Source organism: Vulpes lagopus, chromosome 20 (genome assembly GCF_018345385.1).
Source record: "Vulpes lagopus strain Blue_001 chromosome 20, ASM1834538v1, whole genome shotgun sequence".
NCBI lineage: Eukaryota > Metazoa > Chordata > Mammalia > Carnivora > Canidae > Vulpes > Vulpes lagopus.
In genome coordinates, this window is record NC_054843.1 from 14,047,917 (window position 1) to 14,053,070 (window position 5,154).

Genomic DNA, 5,154 nt, shown 5'->3' on the forward strand with positions numbered 1-5,154 from the left:
CCAGATAAGCAAATACTATAGGAGATTAGAAAAAAAGCAATCAGCTGGGAAACAAATAGGAAAGATCAAGTTACATAAATAGCTTTTTGTTTCCAAATTCTAAAAGCTGCTTTAAGGCAGAAGTTGGATATTATAATAAGTGGGAAAAAAAAAAAAGACATCTCTAATTCCAGGACTTTTCTTTATATCATTGATTTTTTTATATAGTGATAGGGATGATTTTAACTACTTATTATGAAGGGAAGTTTTATGCTTCTTTGTCTTCCTAGAACGTTGAGCAAAAAGAGAAGCTCAGCAGGGAGTGAAATGAATCACTCTCTGAGGTGTCTCATTTCTCACTCCCAACTGAGTTGGCAAAGGTTAGCATACTATTAAAATTCAAGTTTTTGCAAATATATTTCATTGGTAGTCAACTCACTCGAAAGGTATATCAGTTTTTAGCAATTATTCTCAGTGATAGTCTAAGTGTTTGCCAAAGAATTCTCTGCCTCACCTGGAAAAAGAATCCAATAACTCCATACTAGATAAAGCATGAGTTGCTTGTTGATGATAAGCTAAATGAGAGGACAAATCGAAGATAGTTTGAAACAACCATCTCCATGGTAACTTGGCATACTAAAAAATATTAACTAAAAGAATTAAGAAATTGTTTCTTCAATGACTACATTTCAGAATTTCATAAGAGGTAGAACTTCATAGGCGGGCACCTCAGATAAAATGCACATGTTATCACACCGAAATGTTGTTTCCCACCTGGCCATTCACCGTTCATGTGAGTCTGGGAGTGGAAAGGATACGCTTCTCAAGTTGTTGGCATACCTAGGTGGTTCCTATTGGCTTTGAGGACAGGCATGCATAGGTTACTAAATTAGTGATAATCCCTATCTCATAGGATTGTTGCAAGGATTAAATGATACCATAATTTTCAATGTTTCACACATTGTAAGTTCTCAATAAAACAGACACAAATATTTGGGAGGCAGGTGCTGATGACTGTTAGGAGTACATTGCTGGCTGGCCACAATTTATACGTTCATGCTCGAAAATCCCCAGAGTCAAGCTCGTGAAGAAGGGAGGGCATTATGTGCATCATGACAAATGTCTTTTGAAGACAAACCACATCTTATTTCCAGAAGAAAAAAAAAAAAATAGGTGAGGCGTGCCTTCTATAAACCAGAATAATTAAACAGCAGTTAAGAACACATGAATGTGTTCAGTTATAATTATAGCCTAGGTTAATTAGTCATTTTCATGACGAGACATGTATAAGAATGGGGAGGGTCTGAATCACATCTACTCCGGTTAGGGTACATATATAAACACGCCTGGGTAAAAAGAGAGGATATAAGAACATCTTCTCACTGTCACTCAGCTGAACTCACATCTCCTGCCAACATGTCTTATAGCTGCTGTTCTGAAAACTTCTCCATCCGCTCCCTTGGGGGCTACCTGCACCCCCTAAGTTCCCCTTGTGGCTCATCCTACCCCAGCAATCCAGTCTAAGGCACTGACCTCTGCTCTCCCAGCACCTGCCAGCTGGGATCCTCCCTCTACAGTGGCTCTCAGGAGACTTGCTCTGAGCCCATCAGTTGCTAGACATTTTGTGTGGTGTTCAGCCCTTGCTAGACATCCCACTACTGGCCAAGGACCTCCATGCTCTGTGATCCTTGCCAGTCAACTTATACCCCCAGCTGTTGATCCAGCAGAAGTTACTGCCTGGGTTATGAACTTAGAAGCTCCTATACCCTAGACTGTGGACCAAGTGGCTTTAGACCCCTAGGTTATGGAGTCCACAGCTTCCCTTTCCTGGTCTATGAATCCAGATTCCACTGCCCAACCTACTTGGCTTCTAGGAGCTATCAAACTTCTTGATGCCAACCAAACTGCAAATCTGGCTTCTCCCACAAACCAACTTGTTAAGGATTCTAGACCTGGACTTCACAGTTCCTCAAAGTCAATCTCGGTTATTGTCTGGCTAGAGTCTATATTCTGCTACCTAGAAAAGTATGATTAAATAAAAATCCTATTAATATGAAATCATTTATCTCTTAGATACCTATTCTGTTTTCCTTCTATTTTCTTCTATTTTCCTTCTTACTTCTTTAGTTAAAAATAAACCAAGAGGTCTTTTTTTTTTTTTTTTTTTGCCTTCCAATAAAATCATGTAATTTGATATTGCCACAGGTCAATATTAATTTAAAGAAAAAAGGTATCCATTGGGAATTTCAAACTCACTGTTCTCTGTCTAAAAAGAAACATTTCAGAAGTAGGTTCCCTGGTAGGCAAAATTCTCTGACAACACAGAATTAGTTCCCTGAAATTTTTGGCAAGTGGAATCACAGCTTGGGCAGGGAGTTATTCTAAGCACTTCTCTGTATAATCATTTCAGCCTTATTAGGTACCTTGCTTTGGTTAAACTACTAATAAATCTAATCCAAGAAGAAAAGTTTCAGAGACAGCAGCGGTGCTTCAAGGGCACTATCCTGGCTACTTTAGATGAGGAAATGTCAAAATAGTTGTCATGAGTCCCTTTTGCAGACTTAAGCAAGTGGTAATGGAATATTAACTAACAGTAGTAACTGGTATGATGAAACAAACATCCAAAATAAGGATAAAATTAAACATTTGTGGACTTTATCATAATACAATTAATTCAATTTCTAAGACTTATTTCTCATCTCGGTGCTTAACTCTCTCCTTCCTCAGTTTAGTCACTCTTTACCTGAGAAGGAGGACCTCTTGATATCTTGGGCTTAGATCTGGATGTGATAACTAGATAGTCTACTAAACTCTTGTTTTGGGAAACACAGTCATTAACATTTGAAAATATGTTAAGTGTGAAGAAAATATCTAAGTAGATACAGATACTCATTGTTCATTGCCCTCACAAAGTATTTCTCTCTCGTCTTCTCAAAAGAATTGGGTTTTGTTTCTGTACCCCCTCTAACCTACACATGGTCTTATAAAAGAATGTGACTATGCTCCAGGTTTCAGGATGGAATCTGCCTAGTTCTGGGGGACACCCCGAATCTTCCCTGAAAGTGATTGGTTCCGGATGGAGCATGTGATCTGACTTAAACCAATGTGAAACAAGGAGTGATGTAAACAGGTGCTTCTGGTAAAGTTCTTGTGCAGTTTTTTTGAGCAACCATCTCTTCCTCTGGATTTTGTCATATTAAGATTTTATTTATTCACTTGAGAGAGAGAGAGAGCATGAGTGGGAGAGGAGAGGCATAGGAAGAGGAAAAAGCAGACTCCCCACTGAGCCAGGAGCCCTGCTTGAAGCTTGTTCCCAGGACCCTAGAGATCTTGACTTGAGCCGAAGGCAGATGCTTAACCATTTGAGCCACCTAGATGCCCCTGGACTTCGTTGTATCATGTGTGGAATGCTATATCCATCTTGTATAAGACCTAAAAATTAAACCATTACATGAAAAACAGCAAAGCCAAGAGAAATGCAAGGAGCAGAGCCCAGACCACCTCGTTTCTGGATTTTAGTAAATATGAGCCAATAAATTTTTCTTATTACTTAAACCATTTTGAAAAGCAATGCTTTCCTAAATGAGACACTCATTTAAAAGGTGAAACAACACTCTTTCCCAATAAAGGCCCTATGTAATGTTAAAGGTTGTTTGCAACCCACCTTTTCCCCGTCTTAATTCCTCTCCTCACTACTCCCCACATGCATTCACTCCACCAATGTGCACTCCACTAATGCTATCTACTCCTGTTTCCTGAAACACATTGTGGAGAACTGAGCTCTTATACAGTCTTATACCTTTTAGAAGGAGTGTTATGTCTTTCTAACCCTTCAAAACCCACAGAAATATTATCTCTTCTCTCACTCCTTTTTGGTAGACTCCACAATCAATAGAGTTGATTATTTCCTACACAATGTTAGCACTAAATTGCTTATATTTTTGTTAATTACAAATTCACTATTTTATATTTTATTTAAAGATTATTTTGTTTGATCAGTACTGTTTATTTTTGTTATTACCTTGATGGAATCTTAGCTAATGGGTTCTAAATAGTAGTAAATACTCAATAAATATTAATAAAATAGATGAATGAATGAAATAGATCTAGAGTGATAGTCTCCAGGATGTATTATGTCAACAGAAACAAGCATTCATTCATTTTTGCTAGTTAAACTCAATTTGGATAAGCTAGTTGTCAGTAATGTAATTAATATCCTAGTCAGCACATTATAAAAAATGATATAGTACCATCTAATGCTATTATCACAACAGTGGTAGCTATAGGATAAGTTGGAGAACTCAAAACAAACAAATTCCCATTTCTGGATCCCACAAAGGCAGAAAAACAAGTTCACCAAAAGCTAACCTCAAAAAAAAAAAAAAAAAAAGCTAACCTCAGAGACAGGCCAGAGTAAATGCATCTGGGGAAAGGAACAAAAGTAACTGCATAATTACTATAATAAACCATGACACTTTCACATCCAAGACATAATGGAACAAAGGATTCAAAAAGATGGGAGTTAATGTTCAAATGGCCAAGATAGTATGATCCATTCTTTCTTTCCAATGACTCTTTGTTAAGGGCTACATAGTCAGTGAGTAGTACTCTAACTTTCTCTTTCCTTCCTCCCTTCCTCCCTCCCTCCCTTCCTTTCCTTTCCTGGCTATTTGAATCAAAGTCTGATGTCATAGCTTTGTAAAATATCAAGAATTATCCCAAGAAGCAAAATTATATAGAGATAGTCTCATAGAAAATAAAATGATATTGCATGTGAATACTTTTATTACAGTGTTTTATAAGAATCTATTTATCATTAGAAACAGATAAGGCTAGCAAGAGAGCATTTCCATATTCTATATAGTATCATTATAATGGATATAATGGATATCTAATTCTGAGTATTTCGGAGACTAAAATTTTTTTTCAGTATTCATTACAGTGTCTGAGAGGGGTTATATGGGACTTGACTTATTTTACAAAATTTTATATTTAAAGGAAGTTGGTCATTCCCCTTGGCACATTCTTTTGAGGTGGACCAACGAGAAACATACTTTTTCTTTATTCTCAGAGTTACCCTCAAATACAATCAGACTATTCATTTTAAGTGATGGATTTCTACCAGCATGCATGACAACTAATAGCTTACTGACTTCCGTCTTTGTTCTGTCCTGT

At 37.2% G+C, this 5,154-nt stretch overlaps 1 pseudogene; it reads left to right on the top strand.

The window, feature by feature from the left end:
- The first annotated feature begins 1,359 nt into the window (after positions 1-1,359).
- LOC121479345 lies at positions 1,360-1,920 on the top strand (annotated as a pseudogene).
- The last annotated feature ends 3,234 nt before the right edge of the window (positions 1,921-5,154 follow it).